Raw genomic sequence first — 24222 nt, 5'->3', positions numbered from 1 at the left:
CTGGAATTTTCCTCTCTGGCCTAGTTACTGTATCTCATGTAAGGCCAGCGTGAATTTCACTTTAGGGTTCAGGAACACTATAGGGTATGTTTCTTTTTGCTTCAAAAGTTCTATCGTATTCCCAATACATTAGATGGGAGGAATGGCAATGCCAACACCATTTTTCCTATAAAAAGTCGGACACTTCAGGCCAACCCAGTGGACCCCATTATAAATCAGTAAAGGTCAGCGGGCACACTGGGGGTATCTGGCCCTACGTTCTTATTCCCGTTATAAATCAGTAGAGGTCAGTGGGCACACTGGGGGTATCTGGCCCTACGTTCTTATTCCCGTTATAAATCAGTAGAGGTCAGCGGGCACACTGGGGGTATCTGGCCCTACGTTCTTATTCCCGCTATAAATCAGTAGAGGTCAGCGGGCAGACTGGGGGTATCTGGCCCTACGTTCTTATTCCCGTTATAAATCAGTGGAGGTCAGCGGGCACACTGGGGGTATCTGGCTCTACGTTCTTATTCCCGTTATAAATCAGTGGAGGTCAGCGGGCACACTGGGGGTATCTGGCCCTACGTTCTTATTCCCGTTATAAATCAGTAGAGGTCAGTGGGCAGACTGGGGGTATCTGGCCCTACGTTCTTATTCCCGTTATAAATCAGTAGAGGTCAGCAGGCACACTGGGGGTATCTGGCCCTACGTTCTTATTCCCGTTATAAATCAGTAGAGGTCAGCGGGCACACTGGGGGTATCTGGCACTACATTCTTATTCCCGTTGTAAACCACGACACTGACGGGACCGGAACCTTATTAAATACAATGTGATGAAAGCAAAACTCGATCTTCCTTATGAACATCTGTTTGTTCTGTTCTGGAAAGGCGATTCTTTTTATTCAGTAAACTTTAAATACAAATAGAAGGTGGAATAAAATACTAACGCAGTGTATGAAACAACAAACCCTCGAGGGGTCGAGATCAAATAACTACCGAGACCAAAGTCCTAAGATTTACAAACATGCAGATAATTTCTTCCTTCCATTTTCATGGCGGTGTTTGGTTTCCTAGTTCTACTTTATGAAGGAAGCTGTAGAAGAGCAGGCTTCTCTCTGGTGGTCGGCCCCCGGCCACTTCCATCCTCCTATGTCCTTGACAGCTGCATGAAGACCCTTGCTAAATTACAAGTAGATTCCTTGGCAATTCCGAGTCTTTGCATAGAAGAAGGCTAATCGTCCAGCAGAAAGACATGCATGGCTTCCCTCTCCTCTTTCTGCCTTCTTGATTGAGACAAGATGAGCTCGCTGGCTCGGACAGCGGCTAATTTTGCTAGAACAATTTCCTCGGGGAATGGCTTTTATCCACAAAGGATGACAAGTGTGGCAAATTGCTTACAAAGCCACAGACCTAAAGGCCTCTTTGAGAGTTCTCGGCTTTTTTCCGATGGTTGTGGTGCGGCAGTGTTCCTGCGGAATCTGTGAACAATGCTTCTCCTTGTTCCTCAGCCATTAATCTCATACTTCATCATTAAAGCAGTAGGGAAAGGTTAACTGGATACCATTAACATTACAAGCTTTTACACTGTTTACACTGTTTAGATTATAACATCTCTATTCAGCAATGCTGAGATTTCCACCTCCGTCTCACCAAGTCGTCAACTTTTTACCCCAAGAGGTTGCTTTTGAAGGTGGACCTAGGGACCTGGTGAACACTAAACAGAGGTCCCAGTCTTGTAGTCATTCATGTGCATGAAAGAAGCAACAAACAATTCATTCTAGTTTTTTTCTTTATAATTGTTGTTCAGTTATATAGATTTGTAATTTACTAATATTGAAAAATCTCCAGACTTCCAGTACTTATCAGCTGCTGTGTGTCCTGCAGGAAGTGGTGTATTCTTTCCAGTCTGACACAGTGCTCTCTGCTGCCACCTCTGTCCATGTCAGGAACTGTCAAGAACAGCAGCAAATCCCAATAGAAAACCTCTCCTGCTCTGGACAGTTCCTGGACAGAGGTGGCAGCAGAGAGCACTGTGTCAGACTGGAGAGAATACACCACTTCCTGCAGGACATACAGCAGCTGATAAGTACTGAAAGACTCGAGATTTTTTAAAAGAGGTAAATTACAAATTTCTGCCACTTTCTGGCAACCCTAGAAAAAACAAGGTCTACTATTAATAATAGCAATGGTGAAATATTCTCAGACATGTTTCACCTCTTGTAGTGCATATGTTTCAAATATACTGTACATAGCAGCAGGAGTAGGATTTACAGATGGGAGTCCACTGGCTAGGAGTTGTGGTTTATAGGTTAATGTGTTTAGAAGATATTTAGTTCTTCATTGGACCCGATGAAGAGTGCATACCCTCGAAACACGTCCTAATAAAAGCCCAAGTATTTATGATGGACCCGATGAAGAAGGAATACCCTCGAAACGCATTGTCCTCATAAAAGGCCAAGTATTTATACTACAACTTCCATCTTCCTTGATGGGGTAGCAGACGTCCCTTGCGGATCAGCACCTGAACATCCCAGTTTTCTTCTTGGCAGTGGACTTCCATCTGTGCATCCTGCTCCTGTATTTTGTCACCGATCATACTTGTCCGTGGAATGCATATTTACTGAAATTAGACACATTGTAGTAGAAATCAGATGTTGCTACTAAATTATTATCGCACGTACCAAAATATTATCACTGTGGTTACAAAGGCTAAAATATGTCAGGCTACAGATTTCTGTAAACCAGCATCTGTAGCTGTCGGTGGCACCCAGGGACAGCTGTGGGCAGTCCCATCAGGCCATGTCATGTTATTTAGCTGATGAAAATGAGGGAGTCTCTGATAATGTCATGCTGTGATATTTTATCAAAGAACCTTAACAATAAGGAGTCTGTACAGTTTTTTTTTTAATAAGATTAGGACAAAGAGTCTTTTTTTCCTCTATCACTTTGGTTGATAGGCCGCATGGGCTCATGCTGTTTCATCTTAATGCAATAACAAGCGCATCTAAGTATCTAAGTACCCATTCTTAGCGTGGGTTCACACTACGGAATCCGCACAGATAAGTTCCAGCGGATTCCGTTGCTCGTACCCGCTCACGGTGGCGTGTATATCTTTCCGTGCCATAGACACCATTCTATCGCTGGGCCGATTCCGCCTTTTGCTGAAAGAACTGACATGTCAATTCTTTCGCCATAGAATGGCCTCTATAGATTCGGCAGAGAGGCGCGCCGTATCGAGCGGGTATGAGCGACGGAATCCACCGGAACTTATCGCTAAGGATTCCGTACTGTGAACCCACCCTTATGGTGGAATTCAAGCCTATGTGAACAAGAGGAAAACTCCTTCAAAGGCAATGTGTCTTGATGCTGCCCAAACCAAATGTCATCGGGGGATTCCTGGCATCTTCTCCCCACTCCACCAGTCTTGATTGATACGTCTCTCCCTGTTTGGATATGAAGAAAACTATGAATCAAGGCTGGTAGGGTGGAGAGAAGCCACTGGGCACCTGGGGTTCAGGCATCAGGAAAGTGATTGATACCTTTCCTTTAAAGTGAATTTGTCTTTTTTTTTGCAGTATCATACTATTTAAGACGATCCAACAATTTAGTGTAATGGTCGTATAACACAGCCCAAAGCTCTGGGGAAGCAAACGCAGACCTGTTAGCTCCGAGCCCGCTCACTGCACTGTGCTAGAACACAGACAGTGGGGAGAGTGGGAGAGGGAGGGCACCCGAACGATCCTTAGATTGTTTGGGTGGGCCATTGAAGTCAGGGGTGGTCTGCTGCCTCCACTCCTATTACACATAGTGGGGGCACTGCAGACTGATTGTGATTGACCACGATCAGCTGACATTGTGCCTGTCGGGCTAATCGTTGCTCTTCAACATATATTATGAACCTGAAAGGCCGATAATCGTTCAGAGTATTAGGGCCTTCAGACTAAGCTGCTAGAATAGGGATAGCGCCAACCCCTCCGCTCCAGGTTTACATCGGCGTCATCTATCTATGCAGATTATTGCTGTCTGCGTGTGAAATATGAGCTCATTTATTAACTATTAACCTATATAAATGTGTAAAACAGAATATATACTTCACCATTTCATTTCCACCTCTTCTTGTGGGATCCCATTCTCTGGCGAGCGCACGGCTAAAGATCCACACATTATGCATCCGATTTATTGTAAAAGCCGTAGGAGAATGAATCTAAAAAACATCAGATCGTGTCTCGCATCTTATTTACTGCAATAACACTCGAGCATTTGAGGTTTATCACTTATGGCCCGGAATTATTATTATTTTTTAGATATTTTTGGAAACCATTGTGCACCCCACCCCCCCCCATGCCTTTTGGGGTTGTTTTATGCTCCGGTAGACGGTGATTATGGGTTTCACAGAATAGTAAATCAGTACAGGGAGCGAGTCTGAGACCGCTGCGGTGCTGGAGAGGATTGTAGCCAGTTGCCCCTGGAAACCAGTATTAGGCCAAGCCGATCAGCGGCCGTCGTAATGTCTGCCCGGTGTGCTGTGTGCACTCCCACATCCTCCGGCTGATGTAATGTAATACATCTTCAGGGGTCTTCTGCTAATCTTGCAGCCCACACAGGTTCTGTTTTGATTTCACTTCAATTTGTCATTGACTTCATACACGTAACGTCAGGTTTAATCTGTGTCTGCGGCTGGAAGCGAGATTACATCCAATTGTGGCAGATGCGGCAATGTTCCAAGCATCCAAGGCAATGCATGTAGAGAGGCTGAGAGGTGAAACAGGTAAAGAGATCATCCAAGGGCCCTATTACACGAGATGATTATTGTGCAAATTATCGTTAGTATTTAAACAATAATTGTTTCGTGTCAACGCAGCAACGATCAAACGACCAACGAGAAATCGCTCATCGTTCTTTTGGTGCTGAAGAACCATCCTTAATTGTTCAGTGTAATTCCACATCGTTCCTTCATTTGCTGGAATCAGATGCAGTAAACAGTCGTAGTAACGTCTATAATTCTGTGTAATATGGTGAACAATTGAACGATAAATGATCTTCTTTGCGATCATTCAAGGGGTAGTTCACAAAAATAAATTATTTTAAATCAACTGGTGCCAAAGATTTGTAATTTGCTTCTTTTAAAAAATCCCCAGTCTTCCAGCACTTATCAGCTGCTGTATGTCCTGCAGGAAGTGGTGTATTCTCCCCAGTCTGACACAGTGCTCTCTGCTGCCACCACTGTCCATGTCAGGAACTGTCCAGAGCAGGAGAGGTTTTCTATGGGGATTTGTTACTGCTCTGGTCAGTTCCTGACATGGACAGAGGTGGCAGCAAAGAGCACTGTGTCAGACTGGAGAGAATACACCACTTCCTGCAGGACATACAGCAGCTGACAATTACTGGAAAACCTAAATAGAAGTAATGTACAAATCATACATACATACAGACAGACATACAGCAGCTGATACGTACTGGAAGACCTGAGATTTTTTTTAAAGAAGTAAATTAAAAATCTCTGGCACTTTCTGGCACCAGTTAATTTGAAAAAAAAAAAAAAAAAAAAAATAAATTTCCGCTGAACTATCCCTTTAATTATTAAAAATAGCTTTGTCTAATAGGACCCTAACTCCAATCAGAAAACAAATACAAAAGAAAAGTTTGTGTCCTCACCGACAACTTATCACCCATGTTCGGAGTAATTTGTGCGGTGATCCGTGTGGCAGCTGCCTATAGGAAAGCCGTGTCTGTCATCCTGGATTTTCTTTGAATTTTTGAAGAAATCTTCACCTGGAGACAGAAATATCTGACAAGAATTTGTGGCGGAAATCCAATGCAGATTTCCTCTGTGGCTTTGTAGCTTGATGTGCTAGCGAAGCTCGTGTAGCCCTGGCCGCACGGTTATCGAGCCGTGTAATAGATTAGATGATGGCCGTTTGCTAACTCTGTGGGCAGGGCCACCCAATACGGCCTTAAAGGGGCGGTGCCATGAAGCAAAGAAGGTATAATCAGAACCAATGGACCATCTTAATTCCCCATGGATCTACTCACCCCCTGGTTTCCCCTCTGACCTGTGACCCTGCAGTTGCCATGCAGTGTAGACACTTTCCCACAATCCCCCTTGCTGCATGTGAAGTGAAAACCCACTGCCAGTACTAATAGGACAGATCATGTGACTGCGACTACACTGCGCATGAGTGACCTAACCTAGTGGCTGTCCGGTGGGCCCTTACCAGGGGCGACAGAAGTAGCACATAGGAGAATAGTGAGTCTATATATCTCAAATTATACATCTTAAGAAATGTTGCATTTAACATACTGCATATGAACTAGTTTCCTCCCTTTAAGAACATGTTCACGCTGAGCAAATGTGGCGGAATTCTGCTGCGAAAGTCTCAGAACCCAGCCTGCCGTAGGGTCCTATTACACGGAGCGTCTTTTAACGATTAACGTCTAACGATAAACAATCGCAAACGAGATTGTTTATCGTTAACCTGAAATTGTTCATAGAACGATGGTCGTTAGTTACGATCGTTACTGCGGTCGTTACTATGATCGTTTATTCCTTCTGATCCCAGCAAAACAATAAACCATGTGAAAATTTGTGACAAAATTAGTAAAAAAATGCGACACTAGAGCAAACAATTAACAATAATTTTAGGTTCAGATCTAAATCAACGATCAACGACATACCAACAATTTTTCGATCGTTGCCTGCAATTAGACAGAACGATTATCGTTTAAATTCGAACGATATACCGATATACCGTTCCGTGTAATAGGGCCCTTAGTGTCCCACAGTGTGTCTATGGGAGGGCTCGCACGCCTCCGCTTCCGCCACTCAAAGAATTGAGAGTGACTTCAAAAGGAATGAGACATATGCAGGAGGGACTTATACTTCTGATTCCTGCTGGATCCATTCCTGCCTTTGCAGTGTGCAGTGTGGGATGGGGTCCTAATGTACCCCCACCCCATACTGATGCTCTTACCTCTGCCTGTCAGAGTTGGCTGCCATTGATTGGGAAAACCACGTGTTTTAAAAATGCTTAAAGAAGGAACTCAAAATGAAAAATTGGCTGCAGGCAAGGGCAGGGGACAACATAATAAGGAAGTTATACTTACCTGTCCCTATGCCCCAGGAGTGCCATGTCACTGGTCCCAGGAACTCATTTTCTCTTTGGTTCCAGTGTTGTCACGACTTGACCTGGCTGATGGATATCCTGCTCACCAGCTGGTTCCTGCCCCAGTCACTGACTTGCTGAGCGGGCAATCTATCAACCAGGTTGTGACGTCTCTGGAGCTGGAGACTCAGGAGGGGATTTGTGAGTAGTAAGGCAGTGTTATGGGGGGCACAGGGATAGGTAAGTACACCTTTTTTCATTATGTTCCCCATTTCCCCTGCCTGTAAGCGATTTTTCATGTTGGCTGGAATTCTCCTTTAAAGCAACATTATCAATGTCAGATTATTATTTTTTTTTAGAAGGGCACCTCAGCTCTGAATTTTGCAGCGAGTGATCCGTTCCCCTGTAGTGACAACCGATGGCAAAGGGAGCATTACATGGTGCCCAGTGGGCTGTCAGTATAACACTCAGACTTGGTCTTCTAGAATGTTCCTCAGTGAAATACCCCCTACTGAAGTGTACTGTGCAGTTAATTAAAAGCACAACATGTGTACGGACCCTCTACGGACCTGTATACAGATATTGAAAACCTGGGATCTCTAGGAAAAATGGGAGGGGGGGGGGAGCTCCGTGGAATCAATTTCCTCCTAGAAGCAATTTTTATAGCAGAAATATATAACTATCTCTGCGATTGTTGAGGACTCGGCCATCTGCAGTCATCAGCCGTGATAGTGATAATTTTCCCCAGTAGTAGAGATAAGGCCGCTATCCTTATTCAGAAATCCATATGAGAAGACTGTATTGTCCATGAGACATACGGGGCAGAAAAGCCTCGACCCATTTATTAAATGGTAAAATAAACAAAACCTAGACGACTACATCACGACGGCGACCTAAATCAATCTAGTGAATATGAGCTCTGACCTACATGATACAACTACATCACTGGGAGCTAAAGATAGGCAAAAAAATGGGCAAAGAAATAGTTGAAGTAATAGACCTCGGCACAGCAGTGCCCATTACCCGCCTGGTATTACTGACATGGAGACGCTCTTACTATACGCCGCGCCGGAGGGAAAATGATGCAAGATTTTCTCGGTTGGAATCGTCCGGTCCCTGGGCAGGACACAATGAACTTTTATATTTTTAGTAAAAGATAGCTGTGGGATATTCATCGGACTCATGATAAATGGTTTTGACATTTTCCACAGACATAACTTGTAAGCGTCCGTTTTATTCTCCAATGGTGAAGTCTGCAATATTGATCAGGCAGCGCTTGTTAAAGGTTGCCGGCAAGAATTACATCTGTCCGTGTAAAACAAGAAAACATTTATTGCCGTTTATTTATATCCCTCCATATCTTCCATTTATGCCTTGGGGGAGTTCACTCTAATGTATGCATTAAATAATACGGCTCTGTATCATGTGTGGTGGCAATGATAGGGTGAAAGAAGCGCATGTAGTCAGTGGGGGGTTGCAGCCATTTCTGCTCTGGTGGGGAGCAGTATTTATTAGGAGAGGATTAATATCATAGCATCAGTCTCATTTCCTGAAGGAAGTAAATTATATTTAAATATAGAACTGTGAGTGGTTGCTCTGGGCTTAACCAGACAGTAAGGGTCCTATTCAATGGGGCCGTGCAAGGACACAAACAAGTACCAGTCTGGAAGATCTGCGCTTGTTTGCACAATTAATCGAGTGTCCGGACTGCACAAACTATCCTTGCATTGTTTGTGCAGCCATGGAAACTGACAGCACAGATATGCATATAAATTCTTTCTGCCATTTTCTAGATCACACATGCAGTGCATACTTACCATCAGCACTGCTGTGCCATCCGGTACTATCAGCTCCCATCCTGCAGCTACAGTAACTAAAGTCCACCGCCCCGCCTCTTTTAGAATGATTGACAGTCGGAGTAAGCAAAGTGGCAGCCTGAAGATACAGCAGCGGAAGGATGGGACCTGACAGTGCCAGATCACACAGCATCGCTGCTGGTAAGTATGCACTGCATGTGTGATCTGCACAGATGTATACATATCATTGCTGTAATTTCCCCTTTGCTACTGGCCCCACATCTCCTATTTACACAATAAATTTTACAACTTCTTGAAAAGATGTGTTTTCCCGCTCCGCAGCTGAACGCTGTCACTTTTACATGGGACGCTTATCGGCAGCAGGAGCGTTTCTAGCAGTGCTCCTGGCCGACATACGGTCCATTGCATCCAGATTTTTTCATCCAGATACCCTTCAGTTTTTTTTCCCCCCCCTTCTGGAAAATAGGTTAAGGAATTATAGAACCTGTCCTATTTTTGGCTTCCCGCCTGTTATTTACTCTTGTGGCTGGAGTCATCATTATGGCCACAAGAGGCCGCTCTCTCCCCCAGCACTCTGGCACACAATTGATGTCACCCGTGCGCTCTCAGAGCAGGAAGGAGACAGGAAAAGCTGCAGGAGGGCAGTGCTGCAGCCGGGCAGCAGGTAAGTATAGCTTTTTATTTATTTATTTTTCATTTTTTTACGGTCAGGAATAGAGATGAGCGAACCGGGTTCATGTTTGAGTCGATCCAAACCCGAACCCGATTTTAGGCCTCATGCACATTTCTGTGTCAGGAAATACTGATCAGGAAGTACTTCATAAAATCATCAGTGTTTCCTGACTAGAGATGAGCGAACCTGAAGTATGCTTGAGTCGATCCGAACCCGAACGTTCGGTATTTGATTAGCGGGGGCTGCTGAACTTGGATAAAGCTCTAAGGTTGTCTGGAAAACATGGAGACAGCCAATGACTATATCCATGATTTCCACATAGCCTTAGGACTTTATCCAACTTCAGCAGCCACCGCTAATCAAATACCGAACGTTCGGGTTCGGATCGACTCAAGCTGCTCCAGGTTAGCTCATCTCTAGTCAGGAAACACTGATGATTTTATGAAGTACTTCCTGATCAGTATTCCCTGACACACAAATGTGCATGAGGCCTAAAATCTGGGCCAAACATTTTAGTTTTTTTAATGAAATTTTCATTTTGCTCGTCATTTAGTCTCCATTTTCCCTCAGACATAAATAATCGTAAATACAAATTTATTACGTTCCATTGCGGAGAACAAAGAAGCCTATTTCTTATCTTTAACTACACCTTAAATATCCCTTTCCTATTTGCCTCTAAGGAAAGTCGGAAAACAAATTATACTGATACATTTTTTTTTAGATGGAATGTTTTATAGAGTGTAAGAAAAACCAGCAGCTAATGTCCATCTCATCCCAATCTCCACAGATTGAAGAATTAGCTTTCATGTCTCATTTTAGTTTAATGAAGATGATGCCGGTCCTCGAGAAGACTGTGCACACGAGAACGGGAAATGTTAACCATAGCAACCGGATTCCAGGATACATTAGAATGCAATCTATTTGGTTGTTATAGCAATTTCTCTACTTTTGATCTTTGCAAATTTTTAATGCATGAGGTCCAAAATATAGAGAAAGGTTCAAACACTATTATGCTGGATGATATTTTCCAAGGGGAACATATAGCATGAATATAATGTAACTTCAGATTTGTATCTTTTCCTTCAATGGGATCGGGGAAGATTACAATTTTTGGGCGCTTACGCCAATTACCTTTCGAGATCAGGAATGGTATAATTTAATAGTTCGGGCGATTACACACGCGGCCATACCAAATATGTTTGTTTATTTATAAAATGGGAAAAGGGGGGTGATTTAAATTTTTATTAGTGGAAGGGATTTTTATTAATGAAAAAACTTTATTTTTAAACAGTAATATGAAGCCCCTTGGGGGACTTTTATATACACAGCACTGATCTCCCATTGAGATCAATGCTGTGTATATAATAGAGCACCGATCCAGTAGATCAGTGCTCTATTTGTTTGGTCTGCTGCAGACCAGATCTATAGAATACCGAGCCAGGAAGGGGGGGGGTACTGCAGCTGTCAACTAAATGGCTCATCACCTGCCGCGGTCCTGGGCTATTAATAGCACCCAGGATCACAGTGGTTCAGAGCAGGGTCGCCTCGTGGCCTCTCTGAACTACCCTACCCCACCCAGGATGTACAGTTACGTCCTGGGTTAAAGGGGTCCTTCGACAAAAAAATGTTTTCTTTCAGATTAACTGGTCTGAGGTGGGGCTTGAGATGTGACTTTTCAAGACCACTCAGCCATTGAGTGGTAGAGGCAGCTGTTGATTGGCTGAGCGGGCTTGAAACATCTGAAGACCAGAGCGGGAGGTGAGTGGACAGTGTGGCTTTCATAACCCTCCCCGAACTACCCCTTTAAATCATTAAACGTGGTCTAAATGAAAAAGGTTTAAAGTGATCTAAATGACTTTTTTGTAATTAATTCTAAGTTATGTGTATTTGATAACAAGAGAGAGAGAATACTGATTAGTGTATTTGGAGGTATAAAGGAATTCCCCTAAAATAATAATAATGGGGAAAGAAATACATCTGCTGTATGTCCTGCAGGAAGTGGTGTATTCTCTCCAGTCTGACACAGTGCTCTCTGCTGCCACCTCTGTCCATGTCAGGAACTGTTCAGAGCAGTAGAGGTTTTCCACAGGGATTTGCTGCTGCTCTGGACAGTTCCTGACATGGACAGAGGTGGCAACAGAGAGCACTGTGTCAGACTGGAAAGAGTACACCACTTCCTGCAGGACATACAGCAGCTAATAAGTATTAGAAGACTGGAGATTTTTAAATAGAAGTAAATCTATATATCTACAGATCTATATATCTTTCTGACACCAGTTGATTTTAAAACCTTTGTTTTTCAGGCGACTTCCAGGAATTCCTAGGGTAGCGTCTGTTAAGTAACCATATCATTTTTATGGATAAGATGAGTAGCCTGCATGATAGATTTAGTTACTTACAGCATAGTTTATTATTACATCTTGTAGCCGTCATGCTATTTCTGAGAAGCCAAACTATCCACCAGCTCCTGTACAATATAATGGGGATGGGGCAATGGTTAAAAGTTCAAACGCTGGTTATTAACCCTTTGCTATCTGGTTGGGATTGTAAAATGTTCTTGAAATAAAGTGAACCTTTTTAATGACCGGTAATGTGGAGGTATTTAATCTAGTCCCCGATCACCAAGAGCAGCGCTCCCAAAGAAAGTATTTCCCTACCAGCCCCGAGCCCAGCAGCCAGGAGGGACCGGTAGCTGACGACTAGTCATTCTATATGTCAGATGGAACGGTCCCGGCCATATAACGGCTTCTTTCATAAGAATGTTGGCTCCGACTGAAAGGTTGTTTGTATGAACTTTGCTTATTAGATAGACAGACAGTCTGGGAAAGTGATATCCTCCTTTTTGTGGTCTATATGGGCTTATAAGAGTTTATTGGACCTATACTCTGCAAGCTTCTGGCAGTATTGATTGAAGCTTGTTGATTGGTAAAGGATACGTGTATGGAAGCAGAAGCCCTGAAATTTCCTGCGTTACCTATCCGTGAATGGGATCTTTGTCAGTAAAGCTCGGCTTGAGTCAAATGTCCGGAATAGCAAGAAATATAGATAAAACTAATAATTTTTCTCTGTCCTGTTTGGGTTTCCAGGGCTGTCAGGCTGCTCTCTGGTCGGTAACACATATCCACGTCCGTCAGAAAGTCCTGGGTCGTCAGGATCAGAGGGCATGCCGGCGGCTTCACCAGTAATACAGAATAAAAAGTGCATTCATATCCGGGAGCATTATACATGTATACAGTGCTGATGGTATAATGGCAGGATTGTGGGAGATGTTGTATAGGTACACACAGGTGTTTATCATAATGGTATTATATATACATTTTATATATATGTCATCGTGTGGCATTACAAATTGATGATAAACGGATGAATAATCTAGTTTAGAGCCACGTATTACAGCAAAACCTTCATTGGGCAACGATTTGCCGCTTTAACGCAACGTAATATTTCCTGAAAATATTGTTTTTTTTTGTCCATTATTTCCTTTTTGTTATTATAACTATTAACATAATACGTTCGAAAGACAAGAAATGGAATTATTTTACAGCCTTCGGATATGTTCGCACTATGTAAGTTTCGTGATAATCACGGGCATTGTTGCCAATTTGCAACAACAGCTGTGATTACTACGGAACTTGCGTAGTGCTGCTGTCTATGGAATCCCGTCTGGAATGTATACACATAGGGGGACATTTATTAAGTCTGGCGTTTTCTGCGCCGGACTTAAAAATGTCCCCGCAGCTACAACAGTACAGAGATTTATTTAAAGGCGCACTGCCTCTACATAAATCCTGTGACCACCAGTGTGTGCGCCAGCTGGCGTAGATTTCCTGATCATTTTTCTACGAGAAAAATGATAAATTAAGCGAACCCTGAGTCCGCTCCGCCCCCCGGCGTAGTGGGCGAAAAAGGTCTAGATGCAAATATTTATTTGCAAAACGACCATTTGCGGAAATTTTTGTTTCGCATCTGCCCATTTTCCACCGAAAAATACGCCTTTTTAGCTTGATAAATGTCCCCCATAGTATACACTCCGGCCGGGATCCCTAGCATTTAATAGCGGCTGCAGGAGACATGTCAGTGCACACAATGGAGCGTGTGGCTCCGGCCGCACGCTCCATTATGTGCAACGGCAAATTGGGATGCAGGCGCACACTGATGTGCCCACATCTCAATTCATCAGAAATAATGATCATCTGGCCGGTACTGCAGTGATCTTCTCTGTTGTTGCCTTCTCACCACTCTGCTTGCCTACTGTCCTTTAGTCCATCCCAGCCTTGTGCTGACAGGCAGAGAGAAGTAACTAGTCACGGGCGGCTCTCTGCCCAGAGGATTAGTTGCCGCCTCTTTCCCAGCCTTTTGTGTCAGAATAAAACACCTTTTCCCTGATGAAACGCTACCACTGCAGGCCCAGCGGGTAGTCTCAGGGAGCTGCACAGTTAATCTATACTGGGCTGTTGGGAACCATATTAGCACAACCGTACTGATTGGTTCCCTTATAAAGGGAATCTATCAGCAGATTTGACCCCTGTGTCAGGAGTACTGACATTACTGGTATAGAGGATGAGGTAGGAGTGCAATCATACGACCTTCAGGACCATGGAAAATGCATTTTAATGTCTTGGACGTGGCAAGTGCCCAGGAGGTGGTCTCTTCAGGTGAAATGTCCAGCGCTCTTAGGATTGAGCATCATCCTGTTTCCCGATAGACGATCGCTCACACTGGAGAGTTAGTTAATATGAAGGGTGCACCAACATAGTGACAGTCATCGGGACATATAATCACGATTTCCTAGGTTATGCAGGTTGCATGGCGGTAACACAAGGTACGGTTCCCCGATTCTCGATTCCACTCCCGATAGACCATCGCTTACACTGGAGAGGTGGTTAATATGAAGGGTGCACCAATGTAGTGACGATTTCCTAGGTTACGCAGGTTGCATGGTGGTAACACAAGGTACGGTTCCCCTTCTGTCCTTTATATTGTGCTGTCAGCCCCTCTATACCATTTGGCCGCCACATGGCCTTTTAGCATCTATTCAGCTGCTCCCTTACGAATTTTCCAATACATTCACCGCAATTACTTAGAAATAATTGATTAAAAGGAACATATTACAAAACAGCTAAAAAATGTGCCTTGGTGATGACACAAGTGACTTCTACCCAGGCGGAACAATTTTGTGACTTTTCCTTCATTTGTTTTAGTTTTTTCTGGGGCCGAGCAGATGGAGTTCACGGACAGGTGTGATAATAGCAGGATGTGACATAACTGCTTATTACGGCTAAAGCCGCAGGATTAAAGCACAAGTACAATTTTTCACATTTCTGAGACTATAAGAAAACCGATACTTTCATTGGCGTCAGTGTTTTTTTTTCCCCGAGTGGCCGTTGACATGTTGTTCAGCATGAAAGCGCTGTCTCTTTAAGGTGGGAATATGCCTGCTAGTGATGCGGGTAAGTGGCCCCCGAAACCTGATCTTTCTTTTTCTTTCCTAAATTGATTATGGCTGCGGCTGCGGCAGAAGCTGTGTGAGAGCGCGCAGGAATCGGGAGAGGTATCATCTTAAAGCCCATTAATTACATAGGATTAGCCAAATATGTTGCCTTAATCCTAAGGGAATAATGACACGCTGGAAGCCAAACACAAAAGGCCAATTTTCTTTTGACTGAAGGGAAAAAAAACTGTTTACAAGAATCTGTGTGAATAGTTTCATAATTTAAAAAAAAATAAGGTGATTATGGATTTTTTTTTTTCACATTTCACTCATCATTGTTCACGCTTACAATATTGCTTCACATTAATCGAAAACCACCCAGGAAGATGCGGGATTATCAAGTCAATGGTAACAATGGAAAATAGAGATTCCTTCTATGTAGCGTCACCCCAGGATCCTCCTGTAAGAGGTTTGTGATCTCTTCTGCTAAGCGGGGGGAGGGGGGGGGGGCTCAGCAACCTGGTGCAGAAGGCAAAAAGTGACAACATTTTTGTGCAAATCTTTTTGGCCGGCCGCGGTGCTCACACCAAGGGGGGGTTCTGTGAGTGAGTCTGCACGCAGAAGGGCAATGGCCTCGCGCTGTATGTACAGTATGTATGACCACTAAAGACTCAGGCACACAATCTGCGCTCAATCTATATATACGGTGGGCTATTGGGCAGATGAACAGCCATACAGTGTATGTATGTATATATATATATATATATATATATATATATATATATATATATATATATATATATATATACACACATACAGTAATATCTCCGTTCCCAGGGGAAATAACTGTCAGCTAAACAATTTCCTCTGGGAGACAGAGTGGTCGGCACTGCTGTAGGCTATTATGTCTATAGGAGGTATTATACCGACGTATATGAGAGGACTAATGTAATGTCAATACGGGTAGTGCTCACTCAAATCGAAGGACAGTGTAGTCCAAATAGAAACCAATCCATGCAGAGAGAGTAGGAAAAAATGAGGGCACTCACCCGTGTGCTTGACTTCTTTATTTCATTTCATGCATGCAGACGAGGACATGGTCTGCCCGCTGCAGTGAGGACGCCAACCCCCGGGGTTGGCGTCCTCACTGCAGCGGGCAGACCATGTCCTCGTCTGCATGCATGAAATGAAATAAAGAAGTCAAGCACACGGGTGAGTGCCCTCATTTTTTCCTACTCTCTCTGCATGGATTTGTCAGCTGAACAATAGTGGTAAAGTTATTAGGGAACACCAAGGTTACAGGCGCGGGGATTCCCTTCATAATGAGGGGAATCCCTGCTCTAAATGGGGGTTCCCCGCAGTGGAGGCATTGAGAGAGTCTGGAGCTGCTGGCCGCCCTTGCTTCTCTCCTCTGCCGGGAACTGCTCCTCCAGCCGGCCCCCGGCTCCCTGGACCCTTCTCCGGGTGGCCTGTTCTCTCTCTTTGCCTTCGCTGCAGGGAACATCCTGTAAAGGAGTGGGGATTGCCGTAATTATGAGTACAGTATTATTACAGTAAGTAGTGGTGCAAGATGCCACTACTTACTGCTAGTCTTACTCTGTGTAAAAACTTCTAAAAAACAATAAAAGACATTTACATTATTTCCTATGGGAACACAAAGCTCGGTTCTCGGTTGTGGAACAGCCTTCTAGAACCAATAAAGTTTCAGAACAGTGGCATTACTGTGTATATATATCATTTATTTGTTTTTTTTTTGTTTGTTTGTTTTACCAGGCTCCCCTTTTTAAACATAGTTTACATGCTGGACAACCTCTTTAAGGGATAATTCCTATAGCCATTCTGTACTTGAGCATGAGCCACATATTTATTGCCAAGTACGGGATTTTATATTGATCTATAAGAGCATGGAAATCTTTCAGACCGCTAATACCCCTATTCCACGGAACGATTATCGTTCATAAACTTGCTCCAACGACCGCTCGTTAATGATCACTAAACGATTTTTTTACGTTCCGTGGAATAGGGCCTTTACTTTGAGTTTTATTGATCTAGTACAGCGTTATCATTCATAGATCTATACATAGACTACAGATCCTTCTTTTTCACTTGTTTTTATGTAATGTTTTATGTTTTTCATTCATATATTTATAGTTTACATTACTTTTGTAGTTAACCAATAGGGGCCCTAATACACGAGGCGATTATCAGGTAGTCAGGCATCATCGGGCAGATATTGCCCAGCGCAATGAAGACAACGATCAGCTGAGGAGCCAATCATTGGCTGATCATATTCTTTCTAAAAGCTTAAAGTGTCATTATTGTTTCACAAAACTTAAGATATGTCAGAGACTTGTTTTGATTGGTCCGGGAGAAGACTCCGCTAAGCTGGTGGTGTCATGTCATCAGTGGACTTATAATGAAGCTCTATGGAGCCCGACTGATAAATCTGACTGATCACGTGACACAGAGCCGGGAGAGACTCGCACTTGGCACTGCTTTTTCCTGGTTCTATCTCCCAATTGGTATAGGTGGGAACACTCAGAACCGGACCAATCAAAACTTTTGACATGTCTCTGTGATGTCTCTATGTCAAAAATTTTGTAAAACGACAATGACACTTTAAAAGTGGTTGGCCACTGACCACTCATTGCTCTGTATTACGCCTATGAGTTGAACGGTTGCTGGCTGACGGAGTATAGAATATAATAAAGGTATATACTTACCTGTACACTCTCCCCCCAGTGTCCTTCTGCCTGTTTCCCGCTCACCGTCTGTGTAGGGACAGGCTGTTCAGCCAATTACTGGCCGTGGCACTGCCCCATCTCAGCCAGTGATTGGCTGAGCAGCTTTTCACTGCATACATTGTTTCAGAAATGCAGCGCTGGTTGTTGTAAGTGGGGGACAGGCAGAAGGACACTGGGGAGCGAGGAGAGGTAAGTATATACCTTTATTATTTTCTATATATGCAGGAACACCAGCTGCATGGGCTGTACGGGCATCAATCCGTGCAATAGGCTCAGTAAGCAAGCGCCGATCTAGCAGCACACTTACATAGCAAATCATGGCCCCAAGTTTTCAATTTATGTTTACACTTAGGAGAGCGATGAGATGTGGATCAACGTTTTTGACCCCATGCACCAAGAGAGGCAAGATACTGCCGTTTACCCCTATTAGTCTATTCTGAAACAAATAGACATCGCCATTACTAGGCTGAAGTGGTCACCAAGAAGATTGTATGAACATGTGACATCCACGGTCTCCCACATCTGCAAAGAATTGACACTAATGCTCAACTGTAAATAGAAACAATGGGGCCGATTTACTAACAATCCGGTTTTTCCTTCATTAATGTGGCGCACACCCTTAGTAAATCTTAGTTTTTACAGGACAAAACTAAAACCCGACCATCCCGCCACACTAGAAGCGGCTGTTTTTTTAAAATAGAAAACCCGTCAAAAAAATTATGCTTTGCTTAGTCAGTCTCCCGGTTGTGCAGGTTTTGAAGGACACGCCCAGGGCACGCCCACTTGGGTTTTTAGATAAAAATGTTGGGTTTCGGGGAAAAAAACGCACATCTTTAGTAAATGTGTCAGAACACCAAACCGACAGGGAAAAAGGACAAAAACCCGTAAATTTTCTGACGGGAACATGTTAGCAAATCAGCCCCATTGTGCATAATAACGTTACATTACGCTCCAGGCATCTATTTTTTTTTACTTTTTATGAGAGCCGAAATATCTTTTTATTATTACATTTCTGCCGGAACGCGCTGTATGCCACATGTTTTCTCATTTTCAACACTGAATTGAGCTTGATATCTGCTAATACCCTAAAGGTCTCTCCCAAAGCCCCAGATGTGTTTGTAGAATAAAAGTGCGATGATTCATACGTTCAAAAGTTTATAAAGCGCATTTGTGTGAGGTTAGTAAATGGGACTGTGCCTTTAAGGAAGCCGGAGCTCTTCTTGACACGGCTAATTAGAACATTGTTGAGGAGCTGCTGTCATGTTCCATAAAGCAATGTAACTATGTTAAATCCGTAAATTGTGTTTGATCTTTATAATGTTCTCTTTAAAAAGCATCTGAAGCGGATGCTCCCAGGCTGTAAATTCCTGGCATTGGTTAAGTCACGCATGAAGGAATATGTGCCGCACAACCAGATATTACAAGTGTCCAATCCTTTCCAGAGAGCAATAATATGTGACATTGCCGTAGTGTCGTCAGATACAGTGTGACCTGTTCCTGAATACAAGTTATACAAGTGTGAGCACACAGCGCCCAATCTGCCCGACTGGATGCACTCCATAGATCGCTATTTCTATATAATTTTTTTTACACTAATGGCCTAAATGCTATCCACGTACATGGAAAAGTTTTACAACTTTCCAAAATGCGTTGTGTTTCTTTGTTTTGCGATCAATAGAAAGTTACCAAATGTTTCATTATACAACGATGAAGGATTACTTACATAAAACAGGAAAGCCCCTTTAGGCTATGTTCACACAACGTATAAACAATGGCCGTTATTTGGCACTTGAAACCAACAGCGTTTCTTGTGATAAAAGTACATTGTATGAATATAGCCTTAGAGAAGAAGTCCGACACTTTCAAAAATGGGCAGCTGGCTGGTGCAGGGGGGAATGTAATAACCTGTCCTTACTTACCTCTCCACATGCCTGCGATGTGCCGCCTGACTGTCACTGGGAACTGGCAACTAAAAATGCTTGTCCCGGATGATGGATTGTGCACTCGGTGCCAATCGGTGACTGGAGCGTTGTCCCACCCCCTCACTGACTGGCCCAGCAGCCAGTCTATCAGCCTGCTCATGGGGTCCCGGGTCAGCGATCCGGTGCTGGACAGGCACAGGAACAGGTGAGTAATGATAGGTCAGTATGGTCCTCCCCTGCCTCTTGCGAGCGCCAGACTTCTCCTTTAAAGTGGATCTGTCACAGGGACTTCTACTTTATTTATGACCACTGTATTTGCCTGCATAACTACTTTTGCTTATAACTACTAATTAAGGCATCGAAATAGCCAATTCTTTTTTTTTCATAAAAAACCACATGGTTTTACCTTAAAAAAAACAAACAAACGCATTAAGCTCATTCACAACACAGTAGTAGCCTCTTGGTGCAACGCTGAGAAAACGGCAGCACTGGAGACAGTAAACAATGACTTTTATTGGTTAGGTATATATAGAGCCTCATATAAAACACAGTCAGGTACACTGTCTGGAGGGGGGAAAGTCTTTCCCAGCAAAACATGGATCAGAATTGGGGGGGGGGGGGGGTCTTCTGTTACCCCCCCACTTGTTATGTTTTTTTTGCAGACTGTGTTTATTATTGAGCATGGTGTCATTGGTTGGCATATGTTTAGGATCCACTTGATATATGTAATTTTTGTCACATATTACACCCCAGTTGTATTTTTCATTGATGCCATCCAAAAGATCGGCTACAAAACAGCCAAAAAAAGACATTATGCGAACATAGCCATACTCCTACAAATGATGTCCATAAAGGAGTGTAGAGATTAGGGTTCACACTCAGTAAAAGACAAGCAAAAACATCGCCCTGAAGTAAAGGCCCTATTCCACAGAAAGATTATTGGACGATAATCGTCCTGTGCAATAAAAGGCAACGATCAGCCAACATCGTTCATGTCGGCTGATCATTGCGTTGTTTGTCTTTCAAACATGTTGAAAGACAAAGGACCAGGATAGCAGCGATCTGCTGCCGTCGCTCCGTGGAATAGGAGCAGCGGCAGCAGACCATCACTATCCCCTACAGGCTGCCCGGACAATCTAGCGATCACCCGGGCGCTCGTTTTCTACTCAATGTCGGCCCATATAACAGCGGCTTAAGTCTACGGCTCGCCACGTCTTTTTTGGTTTGTTTGAGTCCTAACAACGGCTATAAGTTGGCCTTAAACAGCCAAAAAGACGTTGTGGGAAGCCTAAATGTTGCAGTTTTGCATTAAAGTCTGTGGCAAAAGACTTTCTTAGGATTTATATTGAATGGACAATATAATAGCTGTAGTATAGCAGAAAAGTGTGTGAGCACTTATCTGCTGAATCAGGCAAATATCTTTCTGTGTAATAAAAATGATCAGCCAAGGAACTCATGATCGGCTGATCTTTGTCTTCCAACGTTTAAAAAAAAAGAAAAACACTGAACTTCGCTACATGTAATAGTGATACATGTCTGATAACAGTGTAAAGAAAGTAATAAAGATTGTACTTACCTGTTCAAGCTCCCTTGGTGTCCAGCTGCCTTTTCTCCACATTCCCCGCTCACTGCAGCCGCTGCTAAAGCTTCTGTACTGACCAACTGCTCAGGAAGAGTGGAAGAGTGTGGAGAGGTAAGTATAGCTTTTTTTATTATATAGAGCAAGGGCTTCATGGGCATCGCTAACAAAATAAACATATATTATATATATATATATATATATATATATATATATATATATATATATATATATATTGTAGGGATCTTCCCGGGGGATGGTGTGTTTGGACACAGTTCACAGCAGACTTGGACTTGTAAAACAACAGCTTGGCGTTTATTTTCAGCATAAACAGTCCGTAACAGAAATATAGCAACACTGTGCTTTAAGAACAAAACAAAAAGGTCTTGCCCGTCTGGGCGCTAACTAACAACGCAGGTTACCTCTCTGGCACTTCAGTGGTCAGTATTGCGGGGTGTGAACAGGCCCCAGCAGCGGCTGTCTTCCCAGCTCTCACCAAACAGCATGCAGGCTGTTCACTCCTGGCTGAGAGAGAGAGACCTGTATACTGAGCCCACCTTTTGCCTTCTCAGGCTGATTGGGATCAGAGCTCACCTGATCCCAAAACCCACACTGGATCGAGGGGGAGGGAATGGCAAGTCCCACTACCAAAACCTACCTGCCATTCCATGTAAGTCCAGGCCCGGCAATAATAAATAATAGCTCAGCAGCATAACACTGCTGAGCACAGATGCCTCCTGGACTCACCATCTCACACTATGTATCAACCTGGGTGAGATGTACATCCCCTCGAGCACTTTACCAGTGACATGTCCACAATATATATATACATACACACACACACACAGCCCTTGCTGCACGATTCTTGAGCAGTGTAATAAGCTCAGTAAGCGAGCACAGATCAGCTTGGGTTGTATTGGTTGTATTAGTGTACCGTTTGCTGCAGGGGGATGACAATATATTCATTGGTGAATTCTCTTAAACAGCAGTCTATCAGGCAGACTAGAAACAGGATTTTAGGCCGTATACTCTAGTGCTTGTGTATAAAGTTGTTACATATATCAAAGAAGGAAGCGATTCTCTATTCTATTTGCTTCCACTATAAAGTTAAAGGGGATCAGTATATACAAAAATTGGTTTGGAAGCGCTATACCTCCTAATCTAAAGCAATCTAATGGTATGGGAAACAACTGCTAGTGGCTTACCTGCCGTGCTGGCTTATCGCGAGCACTGAGCCGTGGCAGAAGTCATGATCTGGGCGCACGTGGTGCTTAGATCTAGAGCGGTGCTATCCAAGTCCTTCCTAATAGCTCTAGGAGATTGCATCTTGGAGGCAGCCTTCTCACTCAATGTATTTTCTTACTTTCTCCTCTCCTGTAATAACCTGTTTGTTTCTCTCCACGGCTCTCCGATAATGACTTGGTCTCTGCAAACCAATTTCTTAGCTTTTCATCATGCTTGCACTGAATGATTACTGCACGATAAATTCATTTAGCTACTTCCAAGAATATATCATCACCGGGAGCAGCGACTGATTATCTGTTCCCCTGCACGCCTCGGGGGGCTGCCAGTCAGCACTTGTATAATCTGCAGACCTTATTCACGAGGCAGCGGAGAGGGCTGGGGGTTACTATAGGGGCTATGGAATGCCCGCTCATCCAGACTGCAGGCCAAGATATAGTGCAGACAGACGGAATAGGTCACAAGGACTGTAGAAATAAGGGGTTAACTTGTCACGGCCAAAGGGATTATTGTATGTATATATTTTATTGTGTGTATTGTTTTACCTTTTCTGTGTTCATACAATATATAGGGAAAGCACCATAATGTAGTGATCTACTAGATCAGAGATTGCATCGGGCTGCTGTGTAGTTGTCTTAAAGGACCTTAAGGGTGCTTTTTTGTCTGGTGCCTTTTTGTCTGGCGTTTTAAGGCAAAAAAACAAAAATGCAGCGCATAGCGGGTTTTTTTTTTCATGCATTTGTATTTTTCTGGTGCTTTTCACCTTGTGTCAATGATCTTTCTTGTGGTTTAGGCGTTTGTGTTTTGTGTGCTGAATGTTTTTTTCCCTCTGCCATCACATGACCTAGCTGCCGGACCACAAAAGGTGACAAAAATGCCAGAATGGAAAAAAAACCCTTCCATACGCACAGCAATGACAACCAGAACAATCCCATTTAAGTTTATGGGAGGAAAAAAACGCCATTGTTTGCCGAAAAAAACCCACCCCCTCAGCATGCTGTGTTTTTTAAATACTGCCACAGAAAAGCCAAAGAGGAGGAAAAAAAAAAAGACATCATATATGTTAGGCCGATCATAAACTTCTATTGACCTTCGGCTACACCCGGCCGCTGGTGTTTTTGAAAAAATGGACACAACCAGAGCCGACAGACCCATTAAGTCAATGGGGAAAAATTAAACCCTATACCTAAGTTTTTTGTTTGTTTTTTTTAGAGCAATTTGGTGTTTTCCTGCTCTTTTTGCAGTTCTGCGATATCACAGCAGGCTATACATATGGGGCATTTCATCTTAGAAACAATGCCCCCCCCCCATCTGTAGATGTCTGTGTATGAATATACATTACATAATTACAAATTACATAATGAAGCAAAATGCAAGGAATCAAACCCCAGATATAATAAAGCCTATAGTAATTTGCACTGAAATGAGACAACGGCCAAAGCTTGAAAACCTGCTGGCATTTTTGGGGCATTTTAAGTGGCGTATCTCCAAAAACCCTATGTGTGTCCGGTGGGGGGGGGGGGGGGGGGAGCATTAGGGTCTTATGTACTACTGAAATCACCCAAGGGAATTTTACAAAGTGCTGATCACATGATGGGAGCGTAATCCACACAGCTGGAATAGCCGAGCCCGGAGATAGTGGCCGGCGTTAAGCGTCTCCGTGGGAGTTGTTCATTAGGGGCTGATAATGCTGTTATAGCGCATAGTCTGCTAATTCACATCAGTGGGA

General features: G+C 43.4%; 1 protein-coding gene across 1 annotated transcript in view; it reads left to right on the top strand.

The window, feature by feature from the left end:
* KIF26B (kinesin family member 26B) overlaps positions 1–24222 on the top strand; it is a 236632-nt gene that overhangs the window by 166313 nt on the left and 46097 nt on the right. The window lies entirely within an intron of this gene.

Source organism: Dendropsophus ebraccatus, chromosome 15 (genome assembly GCF_027789765.1).
Source record: "Dendropsophus ebraccatus isolate aDenEbr1 chromosome 15, aDenEbr1.pat, whole genome shotgun sequence".
NCBI lineage: Eukaryota > Metazoa > Chordata > Amphibia > Anura > Hylidae > Dendropsophus > Dendropsophus ebraccatus.
The sequence above is the reverse complement of the archived record's forward strand: the minus strand, read 5'-3'. Positions and strand labels throughout refer to the sequence as shown.